The 14,451-nt window shown below is 45.9% G+C and overlaps 1 protein-coding gene across 2 annotated transcripts in view; it reads left to right on the top strand.

Moving 5' to 3' along the window:
- The window catches only part of KIRREL3 (kirre like nephrin family adhesion molecule 3), a 555,134-nt gene that overhangs the window by 75,601 nt on the left and 465,082 nt on the right, over positions 1-14,451 (top strand). The window lies entirely within an intron of this gene.

The following is a 14,451-nucleotide window of genomic DNA, read 5'->3' as shown; positions in this document are numbered from 1 at the left end:
GACCTCCTGCTGCCTGGCAACCTCATCGCAGGGGCTGGGCCCCCTCTCAATGGTCAGGACACACGCACGTGTGCGCGGGATCCCAGGGCATTGACAGCGCAGGGAAAGGGCAGGAGAGCCTTCCAGTTACCAGTGGAGTGTGATGGTGGGTGGCAGGTGGAGACATAACAGAGGGGCACCGGCCAAACCTTTGCAAGGGCTTCCGCGATCCTGTAAACCCTCACCCTTTTCCCTCGTGGAAGGAGAGAGCTGGGAAAATGAGCAGAGATCTTTCTAGAATAGTCCCTTTTAAGTTCACACACACCCTTTCCCCTTGCCCCAAGAGCACAGCTCCCAGGCATAGTTATTATTCTTTCTCTGTCTCCTCTGCCACACCACACACACACACACACACACACACACACACACACAAACACACACAGTCACGCTGAATATCCATGCTGTTGGGAAGTGAATCAGGCTACTAACAACTTCTATCCTCAACCTCCAGGGAACCTAACCAGGAGGAGTGGGGAAGCCAGGTGAGGTGTCAGTGGGCTGGGGGACGGTGCCTCCAGTGTCACCTCTGCAGTCAAACAGTGGCAGGGCTGCAGATGAGCATGCGAGTAGCCACGTTTGCTTGGAGAGGCAGAGGTTTTAATGGAGCCAAGCTACTCCTTTTTCTTTTCCTTCTTCCAAATCCCCAAATGGCCCTACCTTTAAATAAATGCCGCGCTGAGGCCAGTTTCTGGGAGGAAGAGACCAGAAGCTGAAGAGCAGTCTGCGGGTCTGGTGTGTGAAGCCACATATGTTCCTTATTGCAAATGGGCAAATATAAGAATGACATAAAATTAATGGGCATTAGACTTCCCGTGTGCCTGGAAATCCTCTCTATTTTAGATCCCGATCATTTTTTTCATTGAGCAAATATTTTGGAGCGCTTGCTAAGTGCCTGGTACTATGATAGGTGCTGGCAGAGAGCTCTCTGCAGGTTGTAAACTGGACAGTGAGACCGAATTTGTGTTTTGAAAGATCACTGTCTCTGCAGTGAGGAGAAGGGATGAGCCACAAGAGGACATGAGGGTCAGGAAAACCAGTTGGGTGGATTCATCCAGGTGAGGATGATGGTGGCCTCAACTAGGAACATGGGGAAGGAGCAGGGGGCATAGAGTCAAGAGATGTCTAGTCTCCCAGACGTAAAGCCACTGTTTATTGAGCACCTACTATGGACAAGGCACTGTGGCAAGTGCTGGGAGTAGAGGGATGAGCACTACTGAGGAGTAAGATGAAAAGAGCTCAGTGCTGCGCTGCTCCTGGGGGCTGAGGGTCAGGGAGAAGCCGTGATGACTGATGCTCTAGTTTTGCGTTTGAACAGACGGGTAGATGGACAAGCCCTCACAGCGACTGGGACCATGTGAGGAGGAGAAGGTTTGGAGGCAAAGCCAGTGAGTTCCATTTTGGACATATCGAGCTGAAATTGGTTCTGGAGCCTTTAAGTAGAGATGCCCAGTAAATAGTTGGTTATGCGGGGCTGGAGCTCAGGAAAGAAACCTGCTCCAGGATTATGAAAAGAATCTGGGCAGAACTCCCAAGGAATACTAACATTTAAGAAAGGAGCAAGATGTAGCTGTCCAGTTTTCCCAGCACCACTTATTGAAGAGGCTGTCTTTTCTCCATTGTATATTCTTGCCTCCTTTATCAAACATAAGGTGACCATAGGTGCGTGGGTTTATCTCTGGGCTTTCCATTCTGTTCCATTGATCTATATTTCTGTTTTTGTGCCAGTACCATACTGTCTTGATTACCGTAGCTTTGTAGTATAGTCGGAAGTCTGGGAGCCTGATTCCTCCAGCTCTTTTTTTCTTTCTCAAGATTGCTTTGGCTATTCGAGGTCTTTTGTGTTTCCATACAAATTGTGAAATTTTTTGTTCTAGTTCTGTGAAAAATGCCATTGGTAGTTTGATAGGAATTGCATTGAATCTGTACATTGCTTTGGGTAGTATAGTCATTTTCACAATGTTGATTCTTCCAATCCAAGAACATGATATATCTCTCCATCTGTTTGTATCATCTTTAATTTCTTTCATCAAGTGTCTTATAGTTTTCTGCATACAGGTCTTTTGTCTCCTTAGGTAGATTTATTACTAGGTATTCTATTCTTTTTGTTGCAAATGTAAATGGGAGTGTTTCCTTAATTTCTCTTGGAAGGTGTGGAAACCTAAGTTGATGTTATAAAATTTAATTTCCTTGGGTCTATAGCAATACACCCCTTCCCCCCATCTGGTGTCATAGGAATGTCTTGCATCTTACTGCCCACTCTCTCTAATATGCATCAATCAGGATTGCACACACGTACTGCAGTCTATTGATAGTGGCTGCCTGGCCTTCAGTGTAGGAAAAGACGCTGAAAAAGAACACTATACATGACTAGTAATGTCTGCCATGGGCACAGGCATGAAGAATGAAATTAGAACACTCCCTAACACCATACACAAAAATAAACTCAAAATGGATTAAAGACCTAAATGTAAGACCAGACACTATAAAACTCTTAGAGGAAAACATAGGCAGAACACTCTATGACATAAATCACAGCAAGATCCTTTTTGACCCACCTCCTAGAGAAAGGGAAATAAAAACAAAAATAAACAAATGGGACCTAATGAAACTTAAAAGCTTTTCCACAGCAAAGGAAACCATAAACAAGACAAAAAGACAACCCTCAGAATGGGAGAAAATATTTGCAAATGAAGCAACTGACAAAGGTTTAATCTCCAAAATTAACAAGCAGCTCATGCAGCTCAATATCAAAAAAACAAACAACCCAATCCAAAAATGGGCAGAAGACCTAAATAGATATTTCTCCAAAGAAAATATACAGATTGCCAACAAACACATGAAAGGATGCTCAAAATCAGTAATCATTAGAGAAATGCAAATCAAAACTACAATGAGGTGTCACCTCACACCAGTCAGAATGGCCATCATCAAAAAATCTACAAACAATAAATGCTGGAGAGGATGTGGACAAAAGGGAACCCTCTTGCACTGTTGGTGGGAATGTAAATTGATACAGCCACTATGGAGAACAGTATGGAGGTTCCTTAAAAAACTAAAAATAGAACTACCATACGACCCAGCAATCCCACTACTGGGCATATACCCTAAGAAAACCATAATTCAAAAAGAGTCATGTACCACAGTGTTCATTGCAGCACTATTTACAATAGCCAGGACATGGAAGCAACCTAAGTGTCCATCAACAGATGAATGGATAAAGAAGATGTGGCACATATATACAATGCAATATTACTCAACCATAACAAAGAAACAAAATTGAGTTATTTGTAGTGAGGTGGATGGACCTAGAGTCTGTCATACAGAGTGAAGTAAGTCAAAAAGAGAAAAACAAATACTGTATGCTAACACGTATATATGGAATCTGAATTTAAAAAAAAAAATGGTTCTGAAGAACCTAGGGGCAGGACAGGAATAAAGACACAGAGAATGGACTTGAGCACATGGGGAGGGAAAAGGGTAAGCTGGAACAAAGTGAGAGAATGGCATGGACATATATACGCTACCAAATGTAAAACAGATAGCTAGTGGGAAGCAGCCGCATAGCACAGGGAGATCAGCTCAGTGCTTTGTGACCACCTGGAGGGGTGGGATAGGGAGGATGGGATGGAGATGCAAAAGGGAGGAGATATGGGGATATATGTATATGTAAAGATGTTAAAATAAATAAATAAAATTTAAAAAGGAAAAAAAAAAAAAAAAAAGAAAGGAGCAAGAGAGAGGGGTCCACAAGGCAAACTGGGAAGAAACATCCAGAAAAGTAGGAGGAAAACCAGGGGAGTGTTCTGTCGTGGAAGCCAAGGCAAGAACATTTCAAGGAGAGAAAACTGACTCTCGTGACATAAATACTGACCAGTGGCCATTGAAATTCAGAGCAATGAGGTTACGAAACCTCAGAGAAAGGCATTCAAGGGGAAGGTAGAAATGGGCACCAGAATATTGTGGGCTGAGGAAGAAACGGGGGTTAAGAACCAGGTGGAGTGAATGCACACACCCCTTTCCAGGAGTTTGGTAGTAAACAGAGCGGAGAAAGTGGGGAAGTAGCTGCAGAGAAGTCTGGGGTAAAGAGAGAGTTGCTGTTGCTACTGCTTTTTGCTTCCATTTGAAGATGGAAGAGACTTGCACACACCTTAATCCTGTTGGGAAGAAGGGGAGAGGGTAAAACTGACAGGACAAGGTCCCTGGAAGTGGGAGGGAAAGGGATCCACAGCACAGATGGGGGGTCAGCCGTGTATAGGTGGTGGTCCACTTTTCTCGTGTCCTAAGAGGAAAGGTGGAGAGGATGAGCACAAAGTCATGATGACGGGTTGGAGACAGGACATCGAGAAAACACTTCTCTGTTGGCTTTTATTTTCTCTGCTATAAGTGGGAGCCAGGCAAGGCAGCAGTAAAGTTTAGGAAGCGTGGAGGAGGCATCATTCAGCCTTTGTGGAGGATGGCAGACGGCTCTGACCACAGCAGCACAGAGGTGTTGCAGCTGGCGTGGACGGGCCAGTGGAGGTTGGAGGTCACGCATACACATGGGGCCAGTCGAGTGCTGGGGTGATTTGGTCCAGCAACTCTCAGCATCCCAGAATTGGGCACAGGGAAGGCAGATCATGAAGTGAGCTGGGGTTGGGATTTTCACGGAAGGTAGGATTACAGACAAGGGGGTAAGTGCAATGGGTGACTTGGTGGTCCATGGGGTCTCAGCTGGATAGGGAAGAGAGTGAAGATGCAGGGTCTGTAGGATAAGGAGAAAGAAAGAGGCCAAAGAGGGGAGGTTTCAATAATATCCAAAAACGTATCTGTCTTAGGACACATTCTGAGCTATAGCAAAGAAAGATCAGGAAAATTAGGAAGCTGTGAACAGGAAATAAAGCATCTAAATTTATTCTTTCAGAAAAAAAGACTATGGCATGGCCCCACAAGAACAAAATGAACACCAATAGAACCTCTTCACAGGAAGCCTTCTTTAACTGGAAATCCCAAATCCAGATCAAATGGATTAAATTCCACAGTGAAGTGAGGATCTTTGCATTTAGAGAGATTTCACTCTACCTTTTGTTCCTCAGAGCAGTGGTTTGATAGCATTATTATAATGCTGTGTACTTGTCTCTGTCTAATCAATAGGTCTCTTGAGATCTGCAGATGCATCTTATAGTGATAAAGAAAGACATTTTATAGGTAGAGTCAGCAGTGGAAGAGCATATCAGACTGTGTAAAGGCAATCAAGCATGAGTGTTAGGAGCATGAGTTTTGGGGGTCAAATTTCTAACCTCGCCAGTCATTGTCTGTTTGACTTTAAGAAAATGATTTAACCTTTCAGAGCTTTCATCTATACGATAGAGAGAATGATGAGTGCTTCATGGGACTGATATGAAGACTAAATGATAGAATTAAATGATGAAATAAATGATAGAATTATAAACACAGCATCGTGCCAGGCGTGTAGTTATGGTTCAGTAAATGACAATTAGTGATAGTAGCAGTACTGTTACTGATTAAGGCAGAAGAACAAGCTAGACTCTGTGGCTCATCCCTAGGTAGCAACACCTATGGCCCGCATTTGCTGATGCCAGCTGAGCTGGTCCCACACGTCCCCCCCAGCCTGCGCCAGCAGCTCCTGCATCTCCTCCTTGGAACCTTACAGCCTAAAACTTCTCTGCATCTACTCTGAAAGTCATGTACTCTTATCTAGCCCCTCTCCGGAAGTGCTTCTCTTCCAGAGCACGGCTGACTGTGGGAGCTCAAAAGGCTTCTGCACAACAGGCCTCACTAACACGAAGCATGTCTCGGCCACTGAGGCTCAAGCACCCAGAACAGCCGGATCGCAGCTCTGGTATCTCCCCCAGCCAGAGAATCAGGCTCGCCACCCATGTGTCGAGGCCCTGGATGGTGGCTCAACATCAAGGACCTAGTTGTCAATTATTCTAATTGTCATACCTCACCGCGGCCAGAACTGCTGAGGTTTAAAGTAGTTTCCATCCTCCAGATCCATAAACTTGCCCTTGGCTTATTGAGCCCAACCACACTAGTTTAACAGAAGTGATTTTAATTACTCAACTGGAACTACAGAAGGAAGGAAGTGAGGAGGGTGTGGGGCTGTGATCGGTGTTTAAGCAAAGGGCTGGCGTTCTCCTATCTTAGGGGCAAAGCCACTCCTGATGGCCGTACCTGCCACGAGCTCTCTCCCACCCACATCACAAGAGCATCCACGCTGTGGGATCAGACATATTGAAACCCACAAAGTTTCTATGCCTTCATTCTAAAAATTACATGTTTATTTAGAACTTGGAAGGTATGGAAACCTAAGTTGATGTTATAAAATTTTATTTCCTTGGGTCTGTAGCAATACACCCCTTCCCCGCATCTGGTGTCATGGGAATATCTTGCTGGTCCAGCTGCCCACTCTCTCCAATATACATGGATCAGGCTTGCACACATGTACTGCAATCCATTGGTAGTGGCTGCCTGGGCTTCAATGTAAGAAAAGACGCTGAAAAATAACACTCTACTTGACTAGTAATGTCTGCCATGGGCACAGGCACGAAGATTGGAAGTACCCTCTCTATGTATTTGCAAACCCGATCTTAGATTACAAACTTCTGGGAGGCAGAGAATGTATCATTTTCGTTCTCTGTGTAAATGTACCTTACATATGTCATGAGTTGATGATGATGGCGACAAATATTTATCCCAAAATACAGTATTTTAACTAGTTGTAGCCAGCTAAAATCTAATGATTGTCCTTTACCCCTTAAGCTTGCTCATCACCTTGTCAGAGAATAAGCAACACAGATTACAAAGTCTTCACTCCTTATCCGAAAACTACTTGGCTCGTCTAAAGCACTGTCGTAAATATTAGACACCGAATTGTCAAAATCAATAAAGAGGGAAATTCTGTGGTGTGGCAAATTCTTCTCTTCTCCTACTAAATCATGTGTATTTGCTTACTTGAGATTCACTAGATGTCCCCGGCATCCAGCAATGCTTTTGAGGCTCAGCTGGACACATGCAGGGGAGAGGGAACAACCTTATAAGCAAATGAATGACAGACATTTTTTTTGCTTCAGCATCATTTATCTCACTCAAGTCGTGTGTCCTTCAACTGCTACGTCATGGGTCCCTGTCTTCCCTCTGAGAGGCACGTATATCGTCATGTGCTAACCTCATAACACACATGCCAGAGATCAGCGTGGACCCTTGTGGAAGCCCAGCTTGAAGAGAAGACTCACGAGATCCAAATTCTGCCTCACCCCTGTAAGCCGTGTAATCACACACCCAGTGAAGTAGGATTTAGCAACTACCAGAGGCACGGCTGGATTGGAGGGAAAAGCAGATCCCCTCTATCATCCCATTCCAGAAACTTCACCCCAACTCTGCCATCCATCCCTAAGCTTAGGAAATTAGTGGGGGGCAGAAAATCTGCTGCCACCAGAAATCATAGCGGCCACCAGAAATCTCATACTGAGAACTAGATTGCTCCAGTTCATCATTACTCATTACCCACACAATGTACGTCTGTAAGGTGACCAACTGCCCCTGCAGGAGAAGCGGGCTGGGGGAAGCCACGCCTACCTCTGAATTGGCCTGCAGCTGAAGCATCAGGCATAAGGAGAACCCAGGAGGCTGGGCCAGGCATAGTCATCTGCCTAAACCTTCATGTTCTTTTTATAGGTGTAAAAATGAGAAGGTTGGACCAGGTGATCGTTAATGTTCTTTCCAGCTCCCAAATTTCTATTCAAGACCTAAACTCATCCTCAGTAAAATTCCCACTAACCTTCTTTCTAAGTTGGACTATTCCTAAGTTGGTATCCCCTACCCCATGGTGTATATCAGTAAGTTTGTTGTTTTGCTTTTTAATGGAGGAGGAAAAAGGCTTCTGCAATGAAGCCTCACAGGCTGGCTTTCTACACTGATCCGCTGAATTTGATAATCTAGTCATAGGCCCAGAGGATGTTCAGAAGAGTCTGTCTCTCTCATGCGCCTTTGTCTTGCTCTTTATTAGCTGTGATGTTAATGAATGGTTCTCAAAGTGTGGTCCCAGAACCAGCAGGATCAACATCACCTGGGAACTTATTGGAAATGCAGATTTGAGTGGTCCTAGACCTGCTGAATTGACAATGTGCAGGTGGGACTCAGAAATTTGTGTTTTAATAAATTCTCCAGGTGCTTTGAGGCATGCTAAACCTTCAGAAACACTGATCTCCCTGAAAAAACAGCACATGCTGAGAATCAGGGGACCTGAAATCTACTCCGGTTTTCCCACTGACCAGCTGTAAGATCTTAAATTACTCACACACTATCTGGACCTCAGCTGCTTTATAAGGAAACTAAGGATGACTTTACCTCTGTTACCCATTCAGAGTATCAGTAGGCTACAGTTCATCAGTAGGTGTGGAAATGCTGTGAGCAGTTTGAATATATTTTTCATACGACTAGACTTTTATTCATTCATTCGTTTAACAAATATTTTTCATCACCTATGTGCTCTGGGTCTGGAGAATGCTACAGATGAGGCCCTTGCTGTCACGGAGTCTACACTCCACACTGGATCCTTTGTGATACTGTTTAATATTTGCAAACAGTTATACAATCCATTTTGAGATTAGGTTCGGATCTCTCACGGGAATAGGAAAATGTGAATTGCTTTTACCTAAGAGTAAGAATCAGGTTATGTCAAGCATAACAAAGAAGGAGTTGACTACAATGCAGCTAAAGCAATATCAGCTACCAGGAGAGAACATAGGAAGAGATTTAAAAACTGTGAAACTGGGCCTTGCCTCTCTACGCCAGAGGCTTGGATGAATGGTACTCTAGGCCTCATCCAGCTTATGATATTCCAGTTCTGCTCTCTCCATTTGAGCCAACTATTGTGGCTTCGCTTGGACGAAACTGTATACTATTCAATACAAAGAGTAAAGCAAAGCATATATTTCCTGAGCTCTTTTCCAGAATCATAACTGGTCAAATCTCTACCATCTGAGATATGGGCCTGGTGAGAATAAACAAATGTTCATCAGATGGATGGACCCCAGGACAAATTTTTAGAAGTAAGATTTTAATCCTTAGCCGCTATCATTGACAATCAGCTGCTTTTTCTTTTCTCTTCAATCCAGAGCTAAAATTCAGTTTCCTAAATTTTATGAAAAGAAATGAAAAATATGCTGGGGGGAAAACAGTGGCTCAGGAGAGTTTTTGGACTTCAAAACCCTCAAAAATCCTTTAATGATTTAAGTGTAAAGGAATCAGAAACATACTGATGAAATTCCCCTTGATATCCACATGGTGCTTACAAACTCTGGAGGGAAGTTTCCAGCAATGAAATCTGCTATTTTTTATCAAACCCAAACCGTTTGAGATGACTGGTGAACTCCAGTATGGTGCAGTCATATCTTTTTCATAATAATCCCTTCTCCCCAAAGGCAGAAGGGGAAGGAAAAGCCTAATTAAGGAACATTGGTTTTTAAGGACAGAGTCTTAGAGGGGGGTGTCAGGTTATATTGTACTCTGAGTGGCTTGTGATGTTTACACTGACCCACAGGTGTGCTGTTAATATACAAAATTCACATGGTAATTGTCTAGTCTTCTGCTACTTTCCAACATGCATTTGGCAAGACTTGTTGCATCTTAAGTTTGAAAACAGTAGATTTCCAAGCTGTCATAATATTGAGGTCTCACGTGTATTGCTTGCTCTGCATAATTAATTGTAAAGTGATAATTGTGCACTAAGATATTTTCATTCAAACATGAAAGTGAAAGTCTCAGCATCTTTGCCTCCAGCGGACAGAAGAAAAAGTGAAGCGGTGTGTGCTTTCCAAGCATTGACAGTTCCTCTCCTTTCACTGAGGCCAGCTGATAAGGGGCTTGGAGGATCTTCAGCTGGTCAGGCTTTGGCACCTATCTGCTATGAACCCCGTGCACTACCTTCTGTAGGTCTCACCCAGTCTTGAAAGTTCTCCCAACAAGCGTCATCCAACTGTGGTCTTCTTCCCTCTGAATTCTGGTGGCCCGCACAGTCTCTGTGTATAATGTATCCCTGAATTTTGTACTCCCTGTAATTCTTTCTGGCCTTACTGTCTTTGTAAACTCTCTGAGAACAGAAACGATGCCTCATAATTCTGTCTTCCAAATCACCCTGCAGAGTTCTAAGAATATAGTGGCACTTGATATATACTTGCATTAGCTTGACTGCCATAACAAATAACTCCAGAATCTCATCGGCCTACAACAAGAAATGCTGACCTCTGATTAATGTCACAAGGGGGGCTGTGGGTCAGATGTGTCTCTGCTCCACGTGACTGCATTTAGGGCCCCGGGTGAAGCAGTACGCCTCTGTGAGACATTTCTTTCTCATGACAGAAGGCAGAAATTGGTCAAGCCAGATCAGACACCTGCGGTCAGAGCATCTACTCACATGAGGCATCCCTCACCTTTACTCATCTTCTATCAGCCAAAGCAAGTTGTAAAGCAAAGGCCAGTGCAAACCTGACGAAGGGGTGAGGAAGGAGACTCTGCCTACAGGGAACACTACAAGTCACATGGCAATGGGGGGAGGGAGTCGAGCTGTGGGGAGCAAATATAGCCTACCCTAATGCTGCCGATGGATTGTACTCAAGGTGGGGAGAGCTGAGCTGCTCTTCATGAGCGTGATAGATGTGCTGCCTGGTAACAAGGCCCCTCTGAAGCAAGCATGTAGGCGTCAATCACAGGGACCCCTCCCTGGCTTTGCAGACCTTACGATCCGTGTACCTCTGCTCTGCCCAGCCACTTCCTGTGTTCTTCCGTCAGCACTTAGGTGATGGTCTCTTCCCAAGCAGACTTGGAAGGAGGTACTTTTTCAAGTATTCTTTGGGTTTCAAGTAACAGAAACTGACTCCACGTGCCTAAAGCCATAAAAATTTTTGCTAACATAAACAGAAATCCAGAGTTAGGTGCTATTGAATAAAGGCCCTGGGTCTATTTTTCCATCTTTGTCTTAACTCCTTCTTTCATGGATTGCCTTTTGCCCCCAAGCAAACCTCCTTCCTGGCCATAAGATGGCTGCCAACAGCAATCTTGGCAACGTGATTCTGGGTTTACCTCCAGGGAGAGAGAGAGTGTGTGTGTGTGGCTTTCCATCACTCTCTTAAGAGTGAGATGAGTTTCCAAACACCCCTCAGCAATCCTCCCTTGCATCTCGTTGGTCTAAAGAGGGCCACTTCTGAACTGATGACTTGTCAGGGGATTGGATAGCCCTTAGACCCATCAGGCTTATCCAGGGAGCTGGTCGTTTCCCTAAAGAGTATTGCTGCTATTCAACGGAGGGGAAATTGAATGGATCTTGGAGAGTGAACTGCATTCCCCAGCTACGTTTGGAAAATCTGGTATCACCTGCAGTCACTATTGATCCCAGATAGCTCATGGAGAAAGAATATTGGAAGATGGGCGAGATGAGCCCAGCCTCCCTGGCCCCTGCTCCTCGTGTTGGATCCACATTCGAATCAAATTGGGTAGTTCAGGCCAGAGGTGCATTCTAAATTTCACCTGCCTGTCAGCCACTCTTGTTAACTATGTTTGCTTGGCTGAGAGCCTTTCCAAGGGAGCTGGTGGTTCCCTAAGGATTGCCTCTCGTGCCTGCTTTGACTGACTGGCATACCCCAGATGTCAGGACTCAGCACCCCCTAGCATGTCACCATGATGACATGGCACTGGTAGTCATGATAATGAAAGAAGTTCATCACTAGTTTCCATTATCATGTCAAGTCCTTCTTGGCTACGCTTCACCTGCCACACCCGTGGGAACGAAGAGAAAGGCTGGTAGTTAGGTGATAAAGCGGGATGCTCCGTGGTGCCTCAGATTCGAAACAGAGACCCTGGACTCATAGTGAATGGCAGGTGCAGAAGCCCCGTAGCTACACAGCATGACCTCCAGGAGGAAGGCGAAGTGCCTTGCCCTTCCTCTGCGTATCAGGATCTTATTCCAAACTAGTAGACAGGATGGGTTATTTCTTTTTTTTTTTTTTTTAAACAAGTTTATTTTCTTTTTTTTTTTAATTTTATTTATTTATTTATTATTTATTTATGGCTGTGTTGGGTCTTCATTTCTGTGCGAGGGCTTTCTCTAGTTGCGGCGAGCGGGGGCCACTCTTCATCGCGGTGCGCGGGCCTCTCTCTATCGCGGCCTCTCTTGTTGCGGAGCACAGGCTCCAGACGCGCAGGCTCAGTAGTTGTGGCTCACGGGCCCAGTTGCTCCGCGGCATGTGGGATCTTCCCAGACCAGGGCTCGAACCCGTGTCCCCTGCATTGGCAGGCAGATTCTCAACCACTGCGCCACCAGGGAAGCCCAGGCTGGGTTATTTCTATCTAGCAGCTCATGGTGGGCTGACTGTTCTATATGTGGTGTGAGGTCCTCCTGGCTGATGCCTAGTGTGGCAGGTGCTCAGGCCAGTGAAAGTGCTGAATATTCACACACACTTGCTGGAGGAGTGTGAGATGGGCAGGGGTGATTGGTGTGGACAGAAGTGAAGAAATACCTCAGACGGTGGCAGACAGGGTCCAGAGGGGCAAGGAGAGGGAAGACCGGCTCGAGGTACCTGTGGGCTTCACCTTTACGTCCTGAATGCCACGTAGTTTGCTTGAGGTGGGGCTGGTCCGCATATCTCTGGGGAAGTGGCCGTGCTACTGATGGCTGTGCTTTGGTACTATCTTGTCTTTCTGAAAGGAGAGCTGGTCTCCAGACTGGCTTTCTGGAGGCCTGACTCACTTCATCTGGGCTTCTGAACCCCACCCCAATCCTGCCGGGGCTCTGAATGATTTGGGCTCCTCCATGGGTACCTGGGCCTGGAAGCAGCCCTCCAGGGCTTCTTTCCTGGTCTCTACTGAGTCTTCCCACTATCCATTGGGGCCAGGAGAGGAGATTCCTTCATAATAATCCCTCTACCACCACCCCCATCTCCCACCCCTACCACTTCCTGGGGGTTTGTCCACACGTAAAGTCATTCCTCTTGGAGCAGGGAAGAGCGAGGCCAACAGAAATCTGGGCTGAGCCTTCCCTTCTCTGGCTGTCAGTGGCCAGCAGGGCGCAGAGGTAATTTAATGGTTGGGCAGCCTTAATGCTAGAATGCCCTGCTCAGTGTCTGCAACAGAATCCACATCGGATTGGACCATATGGAGACTTCAGCAGCAGATGCATTGGTTGCGTCCCTCTGTTGCAAAATCTCCATTAGGTTTTTTTAACTAGACAAATATCAGTGTTGCATTCAGGATGAGAAACTGTTTTCTGAGTGCAAGAACAATGCCACTTTCAGAAAAGCAGCTCAGCATAGGGACTGACTTTCCTCTGGGTGCCTCCTTCCCCCTTTGGAGCTCCTACTCAGAGAGGAAGGGTAGACCTGGGAATACGTGATCATCGTTGTCATTGGCAGTATCCCGAGCCGTGTCATACCTTGGAGCTTCCCGCTTCTCGTTGCTTCCCCTGCCTCCCCTCCCCTCCACCCCACCTCCTTCTGACCACAGTGACTCCCCCCAGCCCCCCAACAGAGGATGAAATACAGGAGGAGTGAGAGTGGCCCAGGGCAGTTGCAGAGGGGCTTGTAAAGCCCAGCCTTCCTTCTTCTTGGCTGTTGGAACACATATCTTTCTGTCTTGCTCACTGCTAAGCCCAAGGGTCCGGGGCAGAGCCACTGCTGGGCTCCTCCTGCTTCTGATATCACCTGATAGCAAGGACACTCCACCAGAGGCGTTCCCTCCACCAGCTGAGTGGAGCCAGAAGTGTTGAACACTTAGTGAATTCCATCAGAGCACATACACTGTTTCCTGGGAAGCGGGGCAGGAAACAGTGGCTGACGTGTTAACATAGATTGCTTCTTTGGGGCTTGGGGCCCGACCCACCTGCCTTAGTAACCAAGTGATTGTGAGGGTTGTGGGTCTTGGAGAGGTTGACAAACTTGCCCAATGTCATCATCTACAAAATGGGGGTACTATTATTTACCCCATGGGCTTGTGCTAAGAATTGAATGGGTTAGTTTATGAAAATCCCTCAACAGGGGTCTGGGCCTTCGTAAGCTGTCCGTAAGTAGTAGCAAGGTGTATCATGAAAACGCCCCACTGACCACAAGTCTGCCCGTAGGCTCCTCAAAACCTTGCTATGCCCCTTGTCATCCAGATGGACGACTACAAAGTCCCGATCGAGGATTTCAAGACTTTTCTACTTGTTAGAGACCAACTCCAAAAAGGCCTTAAAATCCCCCCAGATGAGCCCTTCTTTGCAAAGTACTCCTTGGTTGACCGCTTCCTCTTCTTTTACACGAGGGCCTGTATACCAAGGGCCGTGCCTCCATCAAATAGCTGCGCCCTTTCCCGTCCTGAGCATGAAAAGCCCACCTCCATGGAGGTCTTTTCAAAGTCTGGATGCTTCTGGGAGCGGAAGAT

The sequence above is a fragment of the Balaenoptera acutorostrata genome, chromosome 9, assembly GCF_949987535.1.
Source record: "Balaenoptera acutorostrata chromosome 9, mBalAcu1.1, whole genome shotgun sequence".
NCBI classification, from domain to species: domain Eukaryota; kingdom Metazoa; phylum Chordata; class Mammalia; order Artiodactyla; family Balaenopteridae; genus Balaenoptera; species Balaenoptera acutorostrata.
Note: the sequence above shows the minus strand (reverse complement) of the source record. Positions and strands in the feature narration are given on the sequence as shown.